The sequence below is a fragment of the Mus musculus genome, chromosome 16 (genome assembly GCF_000001635.26).
Source record: "Mus musculus strain C57BL/6J chromosome 16, GRCm38.p6 C57BL/6J".
Lineage (NCBI taxonomy): Eukaryota > Metazoa > Chordata > Mammalia > Rodentia > Muridae > Mus > Mus musculus.
Genome location: NC_000082.6, coordinates 43,239,713 through 43,264,074, shown reverse-complemented (window position 1 = coordinate 43,264,074; position 24,362 = coordinate 43,239,713). Strand labels below are relative to the sequence as shown.

The 24,362-nt window shown below is 37.0% G+C and overlaps 1 protein-coding gene across 42 annotated transcripts in view; it reads right to left on the bottom strand.

Annotated features, from left to right (window-relative positions):
• Positions 1 to 24,362, bottom strand: part of Zbtb20 (zinc finger and BTB domain containing 20) — a 758,704-nt gene that overhangs the window by 370,318 nt on the left and 364,024 nt on the right. For 2 of the 42 annotated variants that reach the window (NM_019778.2, NM_181058.1), the window contains exon 1: positions 16,656 to 16,791. The exons of the other annotated variants lie outside the window; for them this stretch is intronic. The gene's annotated coding sequence lies outside the window, so the exon portion shown is untranslated. Of the gene's footprint in view, positions 1 to 16,655; positions 16,792 to 24,362 lie in introns of those variants that run through there. 42 annotated transcript variants of the gene reach the window in all.

Genomic DNA, 24,362 nt, shown 5'->3' with positions numbered 1-24,362 from the left:
ATATCAGCATTAGTAAAATCATTAATATTATGTTTTGAAATCATACCTGTACAACTACTAAAATGATGGTTTTAACTAGTTGGGACTTGGGAAATTACAATTTATAGATATCTCATCCTGTTATTAACTACTTGTGTTTCCAAAACTCCTATATTGGCATTTAAGTTCTAATGTCAGTCTCTTTGGAGATCAGGCCATTGAAAAAGTAGTTGAAATTAAATGATGTCATAAGGTTGGGCCATAAAAGAACAAGAAATTGTCCATATAAAAAGAGGAGGACACAAGTAACCTCTGATCACATGACGTAAAGGTCACTCCAAGACATAGAAGAAGTGAGTACCTAGGAGAAACCAAACTTTCTGACTCCCTAAGACTTTGTGTCACTGGAACTGAGAAATAAATTTTCCTATGTAAACTCCACACCTGTGCTATTCTCTTGTGACAGCTCTAGTTGACTAACATCAACACTAAACGTCTACTTTAGCCCAATAGGAAATTCTTAAAGCCACATTAAAGTGACTTCTTAAAGTGAGTTTACAGATTATGAGAAGTTCAAGAAATGTGCCCCCAAACAAAGAATCATTAAATGCTGTTTCTGAGATTCAACTAGATCTATGCTGTAATCTAATATATTTCCTGCCTTTTCTGTTTTTATCCTTTGAACATATAAGGGTGTTTGTTACTCTATAAGTTTTAATATTGAATAGAATTTTGTATTCTTGAGGGGTTCATCAATTCTCATGTTCTCCTTGTTAGAATAACAGAAGCCAACTTAGCTCAGCTTGTAGGTAACTGTCTTTGCCTTCATAGATATGAAGACAGCTTTGTTCCTGCTTCCCAAATTTTCAAACAATTCTAACCCCCTTCACTATTTCTTGTACAATTCATTTTATTTTTCTAATTTCCTTGTCAATTATTTCTTTTTTAAAATGTTTTGCTCCATTGTTCTTATTTTTTAAAAAATTTTTATCAGATATTTTCTTTATTTACATTTCAAATGTTATCCCCTTTCCTGTTTTCCCCTCCCAAAACCGCATTCCATCCCCCCTCCCCCTGCTCACCAACCCACCCACTCCAGCTTCCCTGTCTTGGGATTCCCCTACACTACCTGAGAAGGGCATCGAGCCTTCTTAGGACCAAGGGCTTTTCCTCCCATTGATGTCCAACAAGGCCATCCTCTGCTACATATGCAGCTGGAGCCAGGGGTCCCTCCATGTGTACTCTTTGGTTGGTGACTTAGTCCCTGAAAGCTCTGGGGGTACTGGTTGGTTCATATTGTTGTTTCTCCTATGAGGCTGCAAGCTCCTTCAGCTCCTTAGGTTCTTTCTCTAGCTCCTCCATTGGGGACCTTGTGTTGAGTCAATGGTTGGCTGAGAGCATCCACCTCTGAATATGTCAGGCTCTGGCAGAGCCTCTTAGGAGACAGCTATATCAGGCTCCTATCAGCAAGCACTGTTGGCATCCACAATAGTGTCTGGGTTTGGTGACTGTATATGGGATGGATCCCCAGTTGGAGCAGTCATTCCTTCAGATGGTCATTCCTTCAGACTCTGCTCCATACTTTGTCTCTGTATCTCCCCCAATGGGTATTTTGTTCCCCCTTCTAAGAAGGACAGAAGCATCATTTGGTCTTCCTTCTTCATGAGCATCATTTGGTCTGTGAATTGTATCTTGGGTATTCTGAGCTTTTGGGTTAATACCCACTTATTAGAGAGTGTATACTATATGTGTTCTTTTGTGATAGGGTCAACTCACTCGGGATGATATTTTCTAGTTCCATCCATTTGCCTAAGAATTTCATGAATTCGTTGTTTTTAATGGCTGAGTAGTATCCCATTGTGTAAATGTACCACATTTTCTGTATCCATTCCTCTGTTGAGGGACACCTGTATTCTTTCCAGCTTCTGGCTATTATAAATAATGCTGCTATGAACATAGTGGAGCAAGTGTCCTTATCACATGTTTGATCATCTTCTGGGTATATGCCCAGGTGTGGTATTGCTGGTAGTACTATGACCAATTTTCTGAGGAACTGCCATACTGATTTCCAGATTGGTTGTACCAGTTTGTAACCCCATCAACAATGAAGGAGTGTTTCTTGTTCTCCACATCCTTGCCAGCAGCTGCTGTTACCTGAGTTTTTGATCTTAGATATTCTGACTGGTGTTAGGTGGAATCTCAGGGTTGTTTTGATCTGTCAATTACTTCTGAGGATGTCTATGTTTGTTTAGATTTCTAATGAATAGCTTTTAAGACATCTTTCTGCATATCATCCATGAATATCTTTCTGCATATCATCCATGAATATGAGTCATCTTGAAATGAAGACACAGAATCTTCCATTATTCATTTTAAAAATTATCTGATTAGATGTGGTGCATCATATATTTTGAATGTGCATTGCGAATATGGTTAATTTATCAACAGCTTTTCTATACATCTGAAGTCCTATCAGGTGCAGACATGGTGAACATATAATCATCAAAGCCACCAAGCAACAACAACAACATCCAACACCTTGGTGACCAAGATAAAGCCTAGTATACCCAGGTTTGATTCTGAAAGAAATGATCTTTCCTTTGGGAATGAGGCCATTGACTGTATCCAACAGTCTTTCAAAGAACCACAACAGCTCAGGAAGTCTTAGCCTGTAAAGGAAAACTTAATATTGTTGTTTAGCTAAATTACCATGGCATCAAGCTAATTTCTAAATCAGTATGTCTGTATCATAGACAAATGCTACTTAGTCAGAATAGTGTCTCTGTGCAGGAATACAGAACACACTGCTGATCAAGGTGCAGAGAGGAAATGACAGTTGAGTTCTCTGTCCTAAAAAGGTCTTTTGTTCTATTCCTTCTTATTGTTAGCAAAAACCCCAGAACAGTGGGCAGAAAGAATGTAAGCTCTGAACAATGGGGAGAAGAAGTATGAAATGTTATCTTCTAGTCATGACACAATCTATTCAGAAATGATCTCACAGCAGTTGTGGCTGCCTGCACAAGTCTAGACCTGCCAACAGTCACTCACAGATTGGGGAAGGTTTCAAAGTGCTCTAACCCTCCTTGTTGAGGACTCTGATGGATTCTGAGGGAAGAGAAGTCAATGATGTTTTCAGTTACATGCCCACTGATGGAGCCCACAAGGTTCCAGTGGAAAGCTCTAAACCACGGTTACACAGATGACCCTAATCAAACTGGGCTAAGTCACGGAACAAAACAAAGTGACAAGGAAGAGACTTGTCATAAGGAAGGAGTGGTTAAATGGCAGCACAGGGGGTGGAGAGGGGAACAGTGACAGTAATCAGAATGTAAGCATATGCAAGTAAGAAAGTATATACAAACAGATTTGGTAAAAAGTATTTAGAAAATAGTACAGCTAGAGCTAGCAAGCTGCTCAGTGGATAAGAGCACTTGCTGCTCTTGTAGAAGACTGGGGTTCAGTTCTCAGAATCCACATGGCTGCTAACAACTACTGTAATTCCAGTTCTAATGGATCTGATGCCTTCTTCTGACCTCTGTAGACACATATATTATACATAATATACATGCAGCCAAAACAATCACATATGTAAAATAAAATGAAAAAAATCTTCATATTTGGCCTTGCCATTCAAGGAATTGCTAATCTTATCTCTATTTACTGAGTTAGCTATCATCACAAATAGCTCAGGAGAGACTGTACCACACAGTATGGACTACGTTCACTGAAGTCATTCTCCTCCCCAGAAAAAAACTTATTTTAGAGGCACATGACACATGATATTTAATTGCTAGGATGGTCCACTTCAGACTTTTGCTTCAAACTGACAGCAAACTGTTCTCCCAAACTGATATTTTATACTTATTACAAATGAGTTTCATATTTCTGGTTGTTTGGTTTGTACTTATGGCTTAGAATAGGGCAAAAACTTATGATCTTACTGACAAATCCTTTGTCTCATCTCTGGTACTCCATCCCACTTTTTATGATCTCTTTGGCTTCCCTGGTACTTTCCTAGGAAAATGTCATCTCTGCATAATCAGGAAAGCACCCTAAAACAGAATGCTTGTCAGAGAGAGACCATTGTACCAGGACAGTAGAGAGGATTTTAAACAAGGTGTCATTCTTAAGTCCCCATAGGGGCTGGAAGAAGACAGGGGGGTTTGATCTGTCTCTTTACATGGCTCTGTATGGTGGAACTATTTAAACCCTGTTACTGTACTTAGAAAGAGCTATATCCTTCTCCTGTCTACTATGGATGATTTCCTTTGCCAACAATTCAAAACAGCTTTCTGTTTTTCAGCCTTTAGCTGGAAAAGGTGGTAATGTATAATGCTTTTATTTTCCATGCAGTCTTTCTCTGAGGCAATCATGTACCCCGACCTTTACCTAATCAAGAAAAGTTGTTTGGGCAGTGGGGGATGGGGAGGCAGGTTGGGCTTTAAATGCACAAATCAGTTCTAATAAAAACACTGAGATTCAGGTGCCTGGGGTTAGAAATACTGGAGGGAATTCAATTACACTAATTAATATTTAAGAAGGGCTAGAGATCACATACTGAATGTGGGAAACTAGGCCAGTCAGACATGAGCATATGGGGAGGGCAAGATCAACAGATAAAAGTAACAAACAAATCATACATAAACGCTCCAACAGAAATGGAATGGAGAATATAAAATAAATGTTCCAGCAGACACTGAAGAGGAGGTAAAGTAAATGGTCTACCAGACATAAAAGGAAAATGTTCCAACACACACAAGACATTTTATTGCTTTTGTGTAAACACATATATTATAAAAATTATTTTTCCAAATAAGTTACTAGGAAATGTTACCCCTTTCTAAACACAGACTTTGTCAGGGTTGTGTGCATTCATGGCATATTGTATTTACTCTCCTTCCCCACTGGCTCCTCACAGAGAAAGCTCAATAGGCCTGGGTTTCCCAACAGTTAGTTCCTTATGGCTAAGTCTATATGGATGCCCAGAAGCCAATGGAAGGCTGAAACCTTCCCGCTTCTTCCTTATGGTTCTGAGATACGGTTGGTGTCACACCAGACTCTTTTGATTGCGAGGGACTTGATATTTCACCTGCAGCACACATTTCTGCTTCCTCTTTAGTATGCGAACATTTTCTAAAGGAGGCACTGCTGGTGCCACAAGTGCCTTGCTTCTATAATGAAAATGGTTTGTTTTCTTCCTACACTGTAGCATTCTTATTCCATTCATTCCTCACTCTTAAACCTCTGTCCTTTCTGCATTACAGGAGTTTGGAAAAGCATAATCCAGAAGGGCCTCTGGATTGCCTTTCTGAACTGCATGTTTTTAGTGTGAAATGCAATGTCTTCCTATTCATTTGAGTGGCTTTTGCTATCCATATCGCCCAGAGGTGTAAGTGGAGGTCGGAGTGTGGAGGAGATGAAGGGCCACCCAAACTGAGAACTGAACTCCTCTGCCAAATTCTTTAGCATAGATAGCCGGTAATTAAGGGACCCTGAAGAAACAGTGTGTGGCAAGACTTATGGTCATGGAGAAAACAAACAAAAAAAGAGGTTCTTGCTCTTAAGGAACATAACCCATGTTTGAAAAGTTATTTAAATAAGCTGAAGATTTCAAGATAATACACCCCCAAAACTAAATTGACTCCAAATAATAAAGAAGCAAGAAAACAAAACAATAATTAAGACTATATCCTAAAAGTGTTAGAAGTAAATTAGTGGTCTCTCAAACTATTTAACATTCCCAGGGTTTACAAAGCGATTCTTAAACAAAAGTTCAGGAGTTAGTTAAAATATTTAAAAACTGATATCAAGTTACTACTTTGATGAGAATGACAAGCAAACTTTAATATATAGAATTCAAAGTATCAGAGGTGAGTGTTATAATTTACATATATAAAGAGGGTTAAATATGTTTTTTGAAGGCCTCAAATTAAAACTCTGGCATTTGGAAGAAAAGATATTAGGAGAAAAATGGACTATTCGTACTTATTGTATGTTTCAAGACTTTTGACACCATGGGGTATTTTACTGTCCATAAAAATAAAAAGGCTGAAGCTTACATAATAATTCAAACCTAAGTTTCCATTTCTTTATTTATTCACTTTGATAATATTACTACTTTGCTTTCTAATGCTCAATATAGCAAATAATTTGAATTTATAAAATGAACATATCATAAGAGATTATTATTTCAAATGTAAAGATACAGTAAGGCTTAGTTACAAATGGCAAATCTGCTTGTACTAAATAAGTGAATAAACATTTTCTGCAGATGTTCTATGTGTTCCCTCTATCTCACACTGCTGGCTCCAGGCTCTGTACTTCCTATTCATTGAGTTGACAGTTTAGAGCACTGTATACTGCAGATGTATGAGACCAAATCAGATTTAATGTATTGGCTGCTAAATCTTTCAGGTTTAAATAAAGTGATACTTTTTCGTTGAGGAACATTAAATATCAAAAGGTGGCCACTTTGTCTTAAATTCATTCAGTAGATGAAATTTATCTAAAAGTATCAGAGTTTCTTATTTTAATATATTAGTTTATGATTTAACCTTTGGTAATTAAGAAATATGTCAATGGAAACATCTTTAGTCACCTAGAGTCATATTGGTTAAATGAACATGTAATTTATAGATACAAAAGTGCTGCTTATTCTCTAAAAATATGTTACATGAAGAACCTCAGATAATCCCCCCTTCTGCAATGTCAATAAACCAAAAATGACTATCTGCCTTTGAAGATGAAACCTTCCTAATTTGAGGAAAGAATCATTTCTCAAAATGTTTACTAGTCTCTATAACAGTATACTTTCAAGTGTTTATAGCAGTGAAGGGTGAAGCATATTACTTTGAGCTCTTTCATGAGCTTTCTCTAAAGTAAGATAAACCAGAAAAGATACTACATACACTGGAAGGAACCATGCTGCAAAAGTTAAGAACATACCTTAGGTTTCCATCCTGGCTCTGCATTCCTCTTGCTGAATTCTTTCATGGCCTTGGGCAATACTCTTAAACTTGCTAAGCCCTGGTTTTCATTGGTTCAGCATAGTGGAAATAACAGAAAACGTACTCTGAGGAATTTGTAGTAAAGAAAAATTAGGCAAGGAATGCATATTGCTCAATGTATTGCCTTACATATGAAAAACTTGGAAAGACTATCAAATGTAATGATTAACAAATTTATACATCTAAACCGTGGTTTCTTTCTTGTGGTTACCTTTTAGGATCAGATTTTTAATAATCATTTATCTTTTATTTGGTTATGATGCTTGTTAAGGTTACTTTTTCTTTGATGCTAAAATGTTCTTTGACTACTATGTCTTCATCTCTGACTCATTCATCAGAGATGCAAGGGGTCATTCAGTTTGTCCTGAACTCAGCTTTCTGGCACTGTTGATGCTGCTTTCTCATTTTACTCAGCAGTTTAAGAACTAAAACTCAAAGATGAACCACTATGCAAATTTATTGGGACTAACACTTACCCAAACTGAGCAAACAAAGAATTATTAAAAAGTAAGCCCACCAGCTCCAGGTGCAGTGGCGCATGGCTAATCCCAGTGGTGGAGAAGAAGAAACTGGACTATCAGGAATATAAGGTTACCCTCAGCTACATAACAATTGGAGGTCAGCCTTGGCAATGGGAGACTGTCTAAAAAAGGAAAAAACCAATCTCAGCAGAGGAGAGCAGCTGATGACAGCAGCTGTGAAATGCTACACACAGTGGAAATCAGTGAACCCCAGAGGAATATACTAAGAAAACTGGAAGGCCATGAAACTTACATGATTTACAAGAGAAGACCAAGCTTAATAAACACTCCGAAGCACTGAAGACTGTGAGAGCCAGGAAAGTCAGTTCTGGGTAAAAGTCTGGACTGAAAGGTCTGAGGGCGTCTGATCATAGAGAAAGTAGAGCTGAGAGAACAACAAGAAGTTTTCCCGTATAAAGCTTCTTTAGTGCATAAGTTACACTGTGGGGACAATATCTGTGAATATACCACTGTGGATGAAGTGCCACACAAATCCCGAGGTTCCATGGCCACAACAGTGTGGGGGATACTCTCTTTGTTCTTCCTTTTACATGTCTATATTTTATTATTTTAGGAATATGAGTGTTTTGGTACACATTTGTATGTATAGCACATGCCCACTTAGTTCCTTGAGGAGATCAGAAGAGGGTCAGAACGGGTGTTACAGATGGCTGTGGATCACACTGTGAATGCTGGGAATCAAACCCTGGGGTCCTCCTCTGCCAGAGCAAAAAGTTCCCCTAATCACTGAGCCACCTTTCCTTAGTCAAGGATAAAGCTTTCAAAGAGTCAGTGCTAGAAACTCACAAAGAATGTAAATTAAAATGAGTACCCATGATGGCAGATAGTGCCAATGGATTATAGACACAAAAGTTTTTCTTAGATAGGATACTAAGAATTTAGCTTCTTAAACACATGTCATAAAGGTAACAAAAGCAAGATTGTTAGTTTATGGTTTAAAAATTTTTTAAAAAGATTTTTTTTGTCCTTTGCTTGGATATGGATCCGACTCTTCAAAGAGTACTAAATTCACTTAAATTTTAAACCAAAGATTGGCAAGGACATTGAGATGGTAATGTAACATCATGCTTGAAAGAATAAACTATCAAAAGAACAAAAGCAACTGAAGTGGAACAAGCAAACTTATCACGAGTCATGGAGGTTTCTGCAGTATTAAAACTACTACTAAACATGAGCAAGACTCTTATTCAAGGGAACAACAAAGTAGTCTTCTACATTCATTTTTGTGAAATTTTTCTGAATGTGGTAAATGTAGGCAATTATTTGGTAGTTCCTTTCAGTTTTCAAATGTAATTTTAAGTAGTTTGTGGAAAAAATTTATTCAAAACAAACATTTAAAGTGCTAAAACACAAAGGCTAGTTTTCTTAGATATGCACTGGCTTTCATATGTACATGCAATCACACATCCCCGTTCACACGTTCACATATCACAGGGCCTCTTGGAGGAAGACACAGGAAGAAATATTTGCAGGGATCCTTCATATTTGCATCTCTTGATATCTGCGTGTGTATGCTGATGAAATCCTATATTTTGTTGATGACCAGTATTTAATATACACTTTTTAAAATCCCTGCATGGAAAAAATATTAATCCCCATACAAAATCAGGGGTGTAAATTTCTAAGTAATATCCTAAGGAAAGCATCATCCCTTCTGTTAATTAGGCATTCTTGTTTTTTAAAATGTTGAACATCTTAAAGCTAATATGTCAGGATATAATGTTACAGTGAGCAAAGCTACTAGGTCAGTAAGACAACTTAGCCGGGACATGATTTTAAAATAATACTTCCATTTATGTTACTATCCCAGAAGTGAATTTTATTTACAATGATTAAAATATCTCTTTATTAAATTTGATTCAAGTACTAGATAATATAAATATATTTACCATGTAAAATTACATCAATGTAATTTTATATGATAAATATTAAATCATTGTCTCATTTTTATTTTGATAAAATTTCTTGTAGGTGGTATCATTTCATGTTAGGCATTTTATGCTGCTTAATATTATAATTAATAATTCATATTTTTGTCTTTCCCTTCTCATTTCTGACAACTTTTATTTTTAATCGGTGGGCATGTGCCAAATTGGTTTGTTATTTATTTATAATGTAAAATGACAAGGGAATTGAGTATGTGGAATAGAGAAAGAGGTTGTCTTTTAAAAAATAAAACTTTCTCAGTAACGGGGATGTTTCTTGTTTATCCTTATGGACTTGAGTATTTGTGAGAGGTTAGAGCAGATGTCGTTGCCCTTGCATGACAAAACTGTGTTAACTACATTAAATAGAACTGCTATTTCTTTCAATTCATTTTAGCTTTGTGTAGACATCTGGACATATGCATAAAAAAGAAAAAAAAAACCCAAAATTTGTAAAAGATTCCCTGGTCTGATAGATCCTATAGTGCCAATTAAGTAAAAATTCTGACAAAACAGATCTATTTGTATTCTTTCCTAAGCTAAAACATGCAAATTTAGGAACAAACAGAAAAGTCCAAAGATACTGAAAAAATAAAATGTTCTGTCTGTGGTGCTTTATAGAATAGAACATTACGTAATCTCTTTAACTCTGCACATAACAAGGAACCACATATCCTAAAAGCTAGAGCACTGACTGACTGCCAGAAACTTCAGAGAGAGTTTCTAGAACATGGGCTAGCAAATCACTAGTGGGGCTCATTCTAAAGAGGACCCTCAGGCCCCGCTAGGAGCCACTGTCAACGGGGAGTCTGCACTGATGTGTCTGTCCTTCCAGGCTGCATACGCTCCTGGCACAATTAAGTTGAGTACTACACTTTTACAGAAAAACTTGTCTAGCCCACAAGAGCTTTCCATTGTCAAAAAAAAAAAAAAAAAAAAAAAATGCTTTCAACTCATCCTGTGTCAAACATTAGAGAATCCAAGGAATACAAATTTCATCAAATTACATACTTCTCTAAGTATCTCCCATTTCTTTTATTAGTTTAACTATCATGAACTATTACTGGGCCCTTAGACCAGACTCTGGTTAATTTAGATGCCAGCACTTGGAAGAAGAGAACTTAACATAACAAAAATGGCCCTCTATCTCATGAGAAACCTATTATTTACAGTTTAAAATTGTAATACAATATTGAACATTTCCAAAATGTTTCTGACTTTAATTACTTGGATAATTATTGAAATTCAGACTGTTGTAAACTGTCACTGAGTCAGATGTGGGAACTGGTGAAATCCCTGAGTGACAAGTCACTCGGTGTCAGTATGAGTCAGAACACAAGCATTCTGACACATCACTGTGCTTTTCAACCTCGAGCAGACCTCCCCCTCCCTGCCTCTGGGCACACACTCACTTTAAAGGCTCTGTATCCAGGAGGCATTTTATCATGGTTATGTATACAGTGCTCATCTTTCAAAACTGTACTGTGAAAAAAGCTAACTGTGCAATGTGAAAAATCTAAGATTAAACAACTGGTGTGGTTCAGCTAAGAATGGGAAGAGCGATGCTATTGGCCAGTCATCAGAAGCAGTCTTTATGATCTGGTTAGAGGTTGCTTGTTTGTTTTTAATTTATTATTGTGGGATTGTACAAATCCTTTCAAAGCAACATGCTACTCTAGATAGAAGAAAAGAAGAGCTGTGTATCCACGTGTAGACAACGCCATGACTACTACTTGGTATCTGTATTTCACCAATTAAATAAAACAAGAATAGGAAGTCATATCTTTAGTATAGCTTTTATAACATGTTCAGCATATGAAAGAAAATAGAAACTACAGTAATGAGCACAATGGTCTTGAGATGATAAGACTTTTAATAGAGCTTTACCTGGTCAGGGTATTCACAACATGCTCCCTATAGGTAGGACACAAACAAATGAATGCATGCGTACTTTAAACAGTCAAGAAAATGTGTGTTTCCATTTGCAGGGAAGAACATCACTGTGCTTGATAAGCACTTTAATTTTCATGATACAGCACTTCTGAATATGGACAGTGAGTGAGAATTCAGTTTTGCTGAATAGGTCAAGAAGTAGAAAGGTGAGCAGGATGAAGAACATTTGTGTGTGAAGATGCGTGTGACCTAAATTTAACAATATCATCATTCTATGCCCAGATATTTTTGTACAATAAGAATTTTTCCTCATATCTGGAATATACATACATACATACATACATACACACACACACACACACACACACACACACACACACATGTATAGTACATATATTATGACAACCTTTGAGAATTCCTCTAAATACCCCAAATGGACTTCTACAAATGCAGACTTCCACGATTCTATCTATTGGCATCTGAAGGAATGTTTCCATCAGTTCCTTCAGAACATAAGAACTGAGTTCTGTTTAGAATACAATTATTTACATAATCAGCAGTACTATTTTCTCTACTGTTTTGAATAAGATTATGGAAACATAAAGCATTAAATCTGTTCCTAGATAAAAATAATTTTTATCAAGCCCAAATGGTATCTAAAAGGTGAGGACAGGCTGAGATGGACTCCTTGGCTTCCTTCTGTCCAACAATTTCCTGTTTCCCTATTTCCTATGGTTACCACCATGAAACATGTGAAAAACTCAGTAGGGACTCTGTTTCAACTTTTCCTTTCAAAACAGAGTAAAAGCTCAATGGAAAAAAAATGTCCTTCCTATCTCCATGCCAGGCCCCATGTAAGATCCACAAACTTAAAAGCCAGGCAAATAGTATTTTATATGCCCAAAACTTAGTGACACGGTGCTATAAAATTCCCCAAATTTAGGCATGTGACTTGACTAGTACATACTGTGGTATGAGTCAAGGAAAATGGAACCATGTGTATTTTTTATTGCATACGCAAATGATTCTTTTCAGTCCATCCAAAAACATGTTACTTCAAGAAATACATGGTTTTTCTTTTATAAAAAATGATTCAACTGTTAAACTTATTAAGTAAAATGATTGAAAGCTATTTTAGTAAACATAGGTAGAACTAAGAAAATATACTTATAAATCATGATGGTCACAAATTTAACCTACTCATATGTATAACTAATTATCAGGGTCACACAAGACTTACAGTAAATAGTCAGGGAAGATGAAGAGTATTTAAGCGGCAGGCTAAGGACATTACTTATCCTCTGAGAAGAAGCTACAAATGGCTGTGTTTAGATGGCCAGCGAGTGATGGCAGATAAGTAACCCCAGGGGCATGCTAGGTTTATTCAGACACATCTGCAAAGCTCTGACTTCTGTATATATGTCCACAGTCTATTACATTTCAATTATGAGAGTTCCAGTGGATTTATATTATTTTCACGTGTTCAGTCTTAGTTGGACTAAACAACTAACTAACAAGTTAACAAAATTGTTTTGATTTGAGTTTGAAATGTTTGTCATAGGGTCATGTCATCAAGACTTGTATCCAAGCTGCTGGCCTGCTGTGGAAATGGAGAGAGGTGTGGCCTACCTATTTGAAGTACATCAGTTACAGCCAGCCTTTGTAGCCTCTGGCTACCCCTGGTTCTGGCCTCTTACTTTCTGCTTCCTGGCCTATTATGAAGAGAAGAAACTTTATTGCATTCTTTGGCTCCCCTAAGTTGAGGGCATTCCCATGCCTTCCCTGCTAAAATGGAATGATACCTGCTAATACTGTGAGCTACGATAAATCTGTCCTCCTTCACATTGCTTCTGCCAAGTACCAATGTTACAGAGGAATCAGAGTCACTAGTATTTACAGATAGATCAAGAACAACACACTGGAGCTAAGGAAGAGACTAAGGACAAGAAGGCAGACACATATCCATACAGAGTTTTAAGACATTTGTTCATCACTTCTAACAGTGATTTTCCTTACTTTAGAGATAAAAGAGAGTCTTCGCCACAACAGCTCATATGTAATATATTCATATCACGAGTCAAGCACCATGATGCCAAACTTTTAATTATATCATCTCATTTAACTTTCAAACAGCTTAAAAGACTATTAATGTTTGAATTTTATAAACTAGAAAACAAAAGCTAAAAGAAATGACCAAATTTAAAGTTGCCAACTCACCAAGATATGATCTCATATCTGTTTGGGTTCAATACTGAATCTCACAAACTTTATAAAAGTAATTCTTTAGTTACACATTACAATTATCAAATATTTCGATAGTAATGGATGATCAAATGCTAGTCCAGAAGAATTCAATCTGAGTTTTTCACACAGCAATCCAGACATGATTTGAAACTCTCCCAGATCTCTTTATCACTCCGACATGTTAGAGAAGCAAGGCGGTATGCAGTCCCAGCGCAGCAGGTGTTTCCTGAGGAGGGGACAGTACTAGGACAGGGCTGTCCTCAGCTTCTTTGCAGTAGCTGTCCTGCCTTTGGCTGTCCACCGTGCTGCACTTTGTTGTCATGTGTTTGCAGAGGAGCAAATGTGTTTGCATTGGAACTCTTTAATGAAATATTGTCACAGTGGAATTTGGCTATAGTTCATAAACTGGTTCATATCTATATATTGACCATAAAGAGTGAAAACAAGGATGATTTATTTCTTTACTGCTCTCATTAACCCAAAAGGCTGTACAAGACTGGTTTTAAAATAATCTTTGGCCAAAACTCATCACTAAAATGGGCTCTTCCACAAGTTTAAGAAGATAAACTACTAGATCTGTGTGTGCGTGTGTGTTCGCGTGTGTGCATGTGCGTGTGTCCAATTGCTGTTCTTTACAGGGCTATATTACACTGTAGGATTCCAAGGCAGCTGAGAGTCACTGAAAACACAAAATAAAGTGAAGGAAAATACACTGTCTTGGGAAGACAATAGGATTAAAAGCTGGAAGGTCTAGGTTCCTGTCTATAGTCTGACACTTTACTTCTATGGCATGAAGAGACTGAGTGCCCCCCCCCACCCCCCTATTGGTACTACATCTCCCTTAGGGCAGTGAATCAAGAAGTGTCTCTTGTTCAGCATGGCACTAAGGACTTGCTGGAAATAAAATTGTAGCACGGCACTAAGGACTTGCTGGAAATAAAATTGCAAGTTTGTATTCTAGATTCAGAGTAAGAAGCTTAGTGTAGGTAGGAAGGGAACATCAAAACCAGTTTGATTACTGCATGAATTCCGATCTGTGTGTGACCTTCCGTATATTCTCCCATAGGGCAGATGTCTAAGGCTACAGGAGAATGTTTATAAGACTCTGGATTTTTTATGACCAGAAATCTTAAATGCAGTTCCAGAAATATTTAGAGAAATAATGTTCCAGCCTACATTAGTGAGATAATAACCTCATTTCTGATTTTTACTTTGAATGTGTAGACGAGGCACAAGTCAACCAGAGGTTATGCAATTAGCTTGGAGTCAAAGAGAAAGCAAGGAATAGAGCTGCAAAAGAAACCCCAGCTTGAACTTGATTTTAATTCAATCAAACTGTTAAGGTACCAACCACGCACCCTCCATGATAATGACAATGAACCTTTTAATAAATAAATTTTCATCATTTTGTTATAAAAAATAACAGTAGCTTTTAACAAAAGATTGGCATCTATAGTTCTGTGCTAAGGGATATTTACATCAATAGAGATTCTTCTTTGAAAAGGTACAATTGTCCTGATCCTTACATATGTAAAATGTGAACATTATGTATGTTCCTCACATCACACTTCTCATTACTACAGTGGCAGAGAAGATGATAAAGAAAAGTAGTAGTGAAGGAGTCAGCTTTACCTTGGATGTAGAGTTCTACATCAGTATTTGGACCCCATATGACAAACTGAATGTTAGAAGATACTTTGGGATGGTCTTTCCCCCCACTATCATCATGTCAGAAGTGTTCCTTTGCTTTACTGCTATTCATCTGATATAGCTACGAAGTAAGATGTCTGATATTTTTACATGTAAAGGTCCTGAAAAACAAAAAGTAGGGAATGGATTGCTAATGAAATTCTCCGATTGTCAAAAGCACTTTGGAGTGATGGGGTGGTAAACAAGAGTAAGAGGGATAAGAAGTGCTTAGATGCTACAGCACTATCACCATAATAAAAGCAGAGAGAGCACATGTGAATAGAATTTGCATTTTATGTCACTGCTGTCTATGAATATAAAATATACAGAAAATAATTTTTCAATAATACTGGTAAAATATTGTTCAAAATCTCCTCTTCCTGTCTTCTTTCTTTAAAGGGCATGAGAGAGAAAAGCACCCATCTGTCCAAGTGTGCACAGGGAGGCTAGAAAGGGAGCTACTTAGCATAGATAAAAAGATCAAATAAAGCCAGAGAATGAAACAACCAGGAACATTAATAGGAGAGCAACACAGACACAGATGATCCCAAGAGACATCAGAGATAAATAATGTTAATGTGTGGCAGGGACCATAATAAAGGTATATGAACACATAAAAAATATAGGCACATGCTCTTTCTGTTTGCTGAAGTATTTTATGGTGGTATATTTTTTAATGGAATTAAAAAGGACAAAATAAGAAACATTTAATCGACTGTTGTTATTGTTGCTGCTTAGTTTAATTATGATATTCTAATATCAACTCCATACCAGACACTTTCATGAACTCAGTGCTTAACAAGAGGCTACTCTCATTCGGTTGTTTAAAATACTTGCTCAGAAAACCCCAAAACTTGTTCATTATGTATGTTAAGACCTAGCCTGTGTGTTAGTTCCCTTCTGATGAGATGAAAGAGATGCTAAGAGGTAGAGTGTCTGTTAGCTAGCTATCCAGAAAGTATCTAATTTGGGTTCCAGGAAAGTAGGAGAACAGGTAAAACCCCACAAGAAAACACACCTGAATCCCATGGACTAAATACATCACGCAATATTATTTTCTCTGTTCATTTGTTCTGTCCTTTGTCAAATAAAAGACTGTTTCTATGATATTTTCTGGATCTGATCTGTAAAAAGCAGGATTGGATTTGCATACCCAAGTACTTTTCAAACTATCTCACATTTCCTACTTGGAGAGGACACTGATTTCCTCAGAGACTAAGAGAAAAACTCCGGGTAGTCAGAAAACATTTTGCATATTTTAAGATTAGGAAAGTGGAAAGCTACCTCCCATGATAAGAAAGGGCTAGTAATAACCACAAAACAACATTAATAACAATAATCTGAATCACAGAGAATGATTGATCGCAAGGATTCACCTGAATAAAGGAGACTGCAGAACGAGATGGTCATTAAGCTACATTTCCATCTTCAGGCCTCTGCCAAGCTTAGACTCTCCGGAAAGCTGTAAATGTTCTCAGAACAGACTTCAGTAATGAGATTGGAATGAAGACTGGATGATGGCATAAAAGCATCTCCCTGCCCCTTGTTCTGAAAGTTAACTATTAAACCATGTGTCGTTCATCCTGATTTGGTTTACATAGTTCTAGAAACAAGGACAGGCTGATCAGACTGCCCGGGGCGACTGAAGACCAAGTGAGGCCTCTGTGATGACCACATTCTTCCCAGGAACCTCACTAAAAAGGCTTCTTATCATCAGGCCATCAATTCTGCACTGCTCTTGAAGGATGGAAAGTATTTTCTTTTGAAAAAAGTTCTTCCCTTCTATTAATTTTATATTTTGGAATATTCAACATTTTTCAGTGCATAATTTTTTCCACTGGATTCCACTATTCCATCCCTTTCTCTGTCTCTGTCACTCTGTCTTTCTGTCTTTTGTACTCTAGTTCATTATTTTAATTATTTACAGACTTCCCTGTCTGGACACTTCATCCAAGGAGAAGATGGTGGGGTTTTTCTGTTGATTGTTTTGTTTTGTTTTTTTGTTTTTGTTTCTTTTTGCAACACCTTAGTGGAATGGGATCTATATGGCGAGGGAATTAGTTTCAATATTATAGTTCAATGATGTTTTTTAGTTTCACCCATGACAGAGCTCCTACTAACTTTTCTCATGTGCTGTACATTCTACAGCTTAGAATGGCCCCAACAGTACTTGAGAAAATCAGTGGTTAGTCAGTGTCCAACTCACTTTTCAAACAGTTATTGCAGGGCTCATTTATTGTTAGAGGGTTTGGTGGGGTTGGTTTCATTTTCCTATGGACTCACATTACCAGAGAAACACAAGACTCAAACATTGTTTAAAAATGTATTATAGCCGGGCATGGTGGCGCACGCCTTTAATCCCAGCACTTGGGAGGCAGAGGCAGGTGGATTTCTGAGTTCGAGGCCAGCCTGGTCTACAAAGTGAGTACCAGGACAGTCAGGGCTACACAGAGAAACCCTGTCTCAAAAACACCAAAAAAAAAAAACTATTATGATTTCAATTATATCTCTATTGAATCAATGTTCAAAATACTGAATCAATGTCCAAAACATGTAACTCTACTAAATTTTTTACAAGTGTGAACACAAGTGCACACAGATGCAAAAACTTAAAATAATGTTCTGTTTTTACCTGAATATTATCTCATGTCAACATTTTTTTTGGGGGGAGGGAGCAGTAACAAGGAGCAGCATACATATGTAGCATTTTCCACTATATTTTTATTAACACTATTAATGAATGTGTCTCAATACTTTTATAATATTTACATGTATAAAAAGCTGAGGTATAAATAGCTTGTTAGGAGGTCAATAGTAGACTCTTGAACGGCAAAAGCTGATTCACATCATACTAATACTCTATAAGTACTCAATATGTTAACAGAAGATAGCAAGTGGAAGACACTGGGATTAAGAGAAAAGGTAAATAATGTACTGAGACATACTGAAGCTTATAAAATATACCAATATTAATCTATTTTTAAAACAATTTTTGGAGGTGGGAACTGGGCTCGGTAGTTTTCTTACCTTTTGAACATTCTTTTCAATGTTCAGTTTTTACTGAATGTTCAGTTTAAAAAAACATCCATTTTCTTTCAATTTGAAGGAATAAAAATAGTACATAAAAGTTGATGATTTTTACTTTGCTGTCCTAAAGTCACGCATGTGCTCAATTCAGAGCACAAACTTTAGCATATTAGAACCTTGAGTTCCATCATTTAAGAAGTTAAGGTTAAAGTTTTCTCATTTATTAAGTAAAGAGAATGGTAAGTATCACAGAGGATTGTTTTAAGATTAAAATGGTTAGAAAAGAGAGGTCACTCAATAAATGGTGGCCAAATCGCCACACACAGTAAAATCCACATAAAAATATATTTCTAGGCCTGTTCCTCTATGAGGTAGGGCTGGTATCCATGTTACAAAAGCCATTAAGCCTCAATAATTTGGGCATTTTAAAGTACTCTTCACAGAGTTTTCTAATGACATTTCCCAAAGGTCAGACTAGCGCATGCTAGTGTGGAGCTGCTGCATTTGAAGGGGGCTCTATTGGGTTCAGAAAGTAAGTCTTGTTCACAAAAGCCAGCATCATAGCGACCCTGCCATAAAGAGTAAGAGAGATCTTTCAGAAAAACTGGGGAGAAAGACCTGTCATAAACAGTGAATGCAGATTCTTAGGTTAACAATAAATGCTCAAAATCAAAGCTACACCGAGAAGAAATATGCTCTAAACAAACAGCTTGCAGATCAGAAAGGGCTGAAAGTCCTTAGATAGCTGGAAAAAAGGAGGAATAGAGTAAATACAGAGGCCTGCAAGACACTGCTCCAAACCTGGACTGTAAAGCGAGGAATCAGCAATACTACAGGACAGTAGACATCCGTGGTAACAAAGTAGGAAACAAAGCGGGTTAGAACGAAATCCTTAATGTATGTGTTGCACGTTAGTGCTAGTTAGAAAAGCACAAATATTGATGGGTTAAATCAGGATGAGGAAAATATAAAGCCAAATACGGACAGCTCTGAGGGGGAAAAATAGTCAGCTTGGTACTCAACTGTCACCACAATTCATTCGTGTTTCACAGCCCACTGTTTGTGACATTCACAGAGTTTCCAATTTAGCAATGAACTATTTTTAAGTTGTGAATCTCTGCAGCCATTTTCCATATGTATCTACTGCAGCTAGCAATAATAGCCTCTTGATCTTTAAAATGCCTCCAATTAATATTATTCAGATCAGGGGTCATCACTTTTCCACATATTTCTCTTTTCTATCACTTCAAGTAAAACATTTGCACATATTATTTATTTGCATTAAGCCCAAATTATTTGGTCATTTCAGAAAAAAAAAAACCCTATCATTGGGAGGCTGTTGTTCTTATTATCATTTTCATAAGACTGTGTTAGCTTTGGAGTTTTGAACTGTATTTTCATTTAACTAAAATAATTATAGCACCTTTTCCATGAGAGCATTTAAATATATCAAATTTACATCTAGATTTCCTGTGTGTCAAATATTAGGCAAAACAATTTCAACTGTTATAATTTACATACTCATATATTAATGCATGTTACATATTAATAGATATTAATGAGCTTATGATTATTGTCTAAGAGGCTCTTTTGTCTTATTACTGTTGTGGTTATTATCGCTGGTAGCGGGTACCATTTATTGAGTATCCATTATGTACCAATATATATCAAGATATCTAATAGACACCATAAATACAGACCAATGGGATGTTATTGGTCCACTTTTTCCATCTGAGGATTTAAGACAAAGAAAAACCAAGGAGTCTATGATCACATACTTCCTACATAGTAGAGGTGGTGACTATAAATTAAGCACACTCTATGTAAGAACACTGCCTACGGTGTCTTTGTGATATAGTTCAGCTTTTAAGACTGAAGCAAGAGTACACATTCTAAAAGTTAACACAGGGCTGGATATACAGTTCAAAAACAGTACCTGCCTATCCTGTGTGCAGCACAGGTTCAATCCCCAGTGCCACTAAAACGTAAGTAAGATAAAAATAAATAAAAAGTTAGCAATGCACTGCCAACTGCTTTGGTAAGAAAATATATGAACTTCACTGTATCACTCACAGAGCATCTGAGCTGTTTCTTCATCCTTTCCTAATCCCATGTTGAGAATCCATTTGATAAACATTCTCAAGCACCGACTGTATAGCCCTAAGTAGGTTAGAGATCTTTGTTAACTCTCATGCTTAAGGAAAGATTTGATTAATTATAAAGTCCACTGAAAGATGTTACTTTTAGGCAAAATTGTATTTTTCTTTTCCATAACTGATGTTTAAAGAAAGTTTTACCAATTCATAATCACTGGGGCTTCAGACTATAAAGTTCCGTTTAATAACTTAAGTCCCAGCCAGGCATGGTGGTGCACACCTTTAATCCCAGCACTCGGGAGGCAGAGGCAGGTGGATTTCTGAGTTCGAGGCCAGCCTGGTCTACAAAGTGAGTTCCAGGACAGGCAGGGCTATACAGAGAAACCCTGTCTCAGAAAAAAGAGAAAAAAAACCCCCAAAATTAATAACTTAAGTCCCAAACTAAAAAATAAACAGCACTTAATGAATATTTAAACATAATTTCTACAAAAACCCATAAATTTGGTTCATATAATATCATCTTCATATTAAGCTAAATCATACTACATTTTTATACTATACCTAGATTGTCTCAATAAATGTTGCAAAGATGATATCTCTGATTTAAGTTCAGAAAGAAGTGTGCCTTGAATTATTTTGTCAGTAGGGCTAATTCAGTTACACTGGAAAGATATATTTTCAGCAAGCTTGTGAGTAATGGTATAAAAGCGATAATCCTAACAGCAACAACAGTAGTGATGGCCTTTGGTGAATTACAATTAATAGTTCAAATGCATTACCTTACTCATTTCTCAGAATGCTATAAGGGGTATGAAGTGTTAATAATCTGATTTTACAGAACAGGATACTTACGGCACAAAAGTCCAATACCTTGTCCAAGATGATTGCCAGCAAGGAAGTCAGAGTGAGGTTTGGCCCCCGAAAGTCTGCCATGCTTCTGTGTTTTAGAGGGAGCTTATGCTTTTTATTAATGCCATCTCTGGGCTGACAGAGTCATACTACTGGGCTTGGGACCCATATAGTCTGAAAGCTCAAACTTGAAGACAGCTAACGAGTCAAAGTCTGAGATGCTGCTACTTATACTACCTGCCAATTAAAACACTCCCTTCTGAGAAGGTGTGACTAGCTAGCTAAACCTTAGAACATAACACGTGCTTTAAAAAGTGCCCGGAGTGAGGCTGAGCCATGGCTTGGCTTAAGAGCTCTTACTGGTTTTGCAAGGAACTCAATTCTGGTGATCATTTCCTAGTACCCACATGGCAGTGCACAACCACCTTATTAAACTCCAGTTCCAGGGACCTGAGCCCTCTTCTGTATCAGAAATGAACTCAGTACACATACACACAGGCAGGCAAAAACAATCTTACACATAAAAGTAAAGTTTTAAAAAAAAGTGCCTAATGAACGTTAAAAATGGCATCTGTAAGAGGCTGTAAGTGGTGAATTAGCAGGTGATTTTCCCTTTTTTGTTTGTTTCTTCAATATATTGTCCTTCTGTTTAAAATACTTTCATTACAGGCACATGCCACTTACTGAACAAAGGAAAACTTAGAACTTTACATCATAAATTTCTTTCATTTTGTACTACTATTATTAGGCTTTTAGTATCAGTTAAAATTTGTTCTGTTCTCCAATCTCCTAGGATCCTGCCTTTTACTCTCTTTCCCAACAACAGTACCAAAGTCACACAGTATTGTTAGTCATCAGTCTTCTCTAAGGTGTCTTAAGACCCAGAAAGATTGACTTGTCCTTGTTTATCTTGAATGCTATGCGTCCTGAGCCCCTAACTTGGTTCAATTAAAGAACCTAAACATATGTTCTCAGAAAAAAAAAGCTCAAAGCAATTGTTGACTCCCTTAAAAGACGTAGATTTCCTGTGGATAAGTTTCCTTCAAGGAATCTCCACAGGTGTATTTTGTATATGCACCAGAGGAGGAAAAAAAATCACATCCCACATTATGACACAATAGAAGTAACAGGGAACAGGGGTCATGATCCAATAAAGCACCTTCGTTTTATACATATATTCCTTTCTAATTCGTTTGGTCATTTTTATCCCTTCCTAGTCCAATATAATAGAAACCCTTTTAAGGTCAACATTTTATTTTATTTGCTATTATCTGTAGTTTCTAAGAAAGGTCATGGTAGCAAGAAATTCTCAGTAAATATACATTAAAAGAAGGAAACAGGTCAGTGGGAGATGGGAGGAAGGTAAAATTCACACAATATTTCTTATGTTGTCCTGGAAATAATAAGGAAGGTTACCTCAAAACTTCCAGGAAATCATGAGACACCAATGAAATAGGGAGCTCTTGCTCTGTTTCTGAGCCGACTGCTTGGTAAATCCCTTTATGTGCTACATCCCCTGTAGCATTTTGTAGCTACATCCCCTGTAGCATTTTGACATTCAACTTTTGCTACTATAGTAATCACAGAAGTAATGATATTATTTCTTGACTAATTTTCTTTAAGTGCCATGTAGTGTGATTAGCATTTTCTATGCTTATACTCTTCAAAAAGTTAATATGTATTTATTCATTATTTATGTGCGCAGTGTGTGCGTGTGTGGCTGTGTCTGCCACATCACAGGTTGGAGGTCAGAGGACAACATTCAGGAGCTATGAGTTCCATCCTGCGCATTTTCTCCTTCCCCCATATGGGCTCTGAGAATCCGACTGAGGTCTTCAGACATGAGGCATGTGGCTTTAATCGTTAAAGTGCCTTTATTTTTTTAAAAGTAATGATTTAATAATTTTGTATGTACACTGACTGTTACGCAGAGGTCAAAGAACACCTTGCTGGAGTGGTTCTCTACCTTCACAATGTAGGTTCTGGAGATGGAACTCAAGTTGTCAGGCTTGGTGGCAAGTGCCATTATTTGCTGAGCCTCTTCATTATCTGCTATATTCATTTTTTAAGATGATGCTCAAAGTAACTATTGTTAATAATCCGATTTATCCTAGAGGTACACTGAGAAAACAGATGCTCACTAACTTGGTCAAAATTATTCAAATAGAAATGTGTCAAGAGTTGCCTCAAGGAGCATGGCTCTAATATGTGCTCTAGGTGGAGGTTATGACGCCCATTACAGGATTTGCTCAGGAGACTGCTGTATTCATAGTTAGAACTTGTGGAACCATGAACTCTGAGTAAGCACAGTCAGAGATCCTCCTTATGCAGGCTTGGCCATCAGCTAGCAAGTCTGTTGAGACTTCAAGAACTCTTGCAGACCAGCTTAGACATCAGAGAGGGAAAGAGGCATGGAGGTTGTAATTCTCTTCCCCTCCTCTCCTCTCCTCTCCTCTCCTCTCCTCTCCTCTCCTCTCCTCTCCTCTCCTCTCCTCTCCTCTCCTCTCCTCTCCACTCCTTCCCTCCCTTCCCCTCCCCTCCGCTCTCCTCTCCACTTCCCTCCTCCCCCTCTCTATGGAAGGATTCTTTTAAAAAATATTGCTGGTTAATGTGGGAGGAATGTATTTAGGAGGTCAGTGTGACACTTCCTCCAGACCCAGTGTTAGTACAGTCTTCCACAAAGGAAAATGGAGGGCTTTGCAGAGGTTTCTTAACACCTCCTAAATAGTATCAGGGTACTACTATATGAAATTATTCCCAATGTTTACCTATACAGATATAATACAATGTAGAATCTTGTGTTACCACCTGATCTCAAGATAAGTTTACACATAAATTCATGCTCATCTGAATATGGAGAAGATAGTATCCTAATAACAAATTATCCAACTTGTGAATTGTATCACACAAAAAACAGACCATCTTTTACTAGTCAGACCCAGGATATGACTTGGTGTATTAAAGTTCCATCAATAACAAAACATATTTTAAATTTTGTCAGATGGTGATATGTGGTTTAAAGCCCTGAAACATGTCAATGATATTCTGAATTATATTTTCTCTAGTAGAAGACACATCACTCAGTATTGCATATGCATTAGTGTTTAGTTC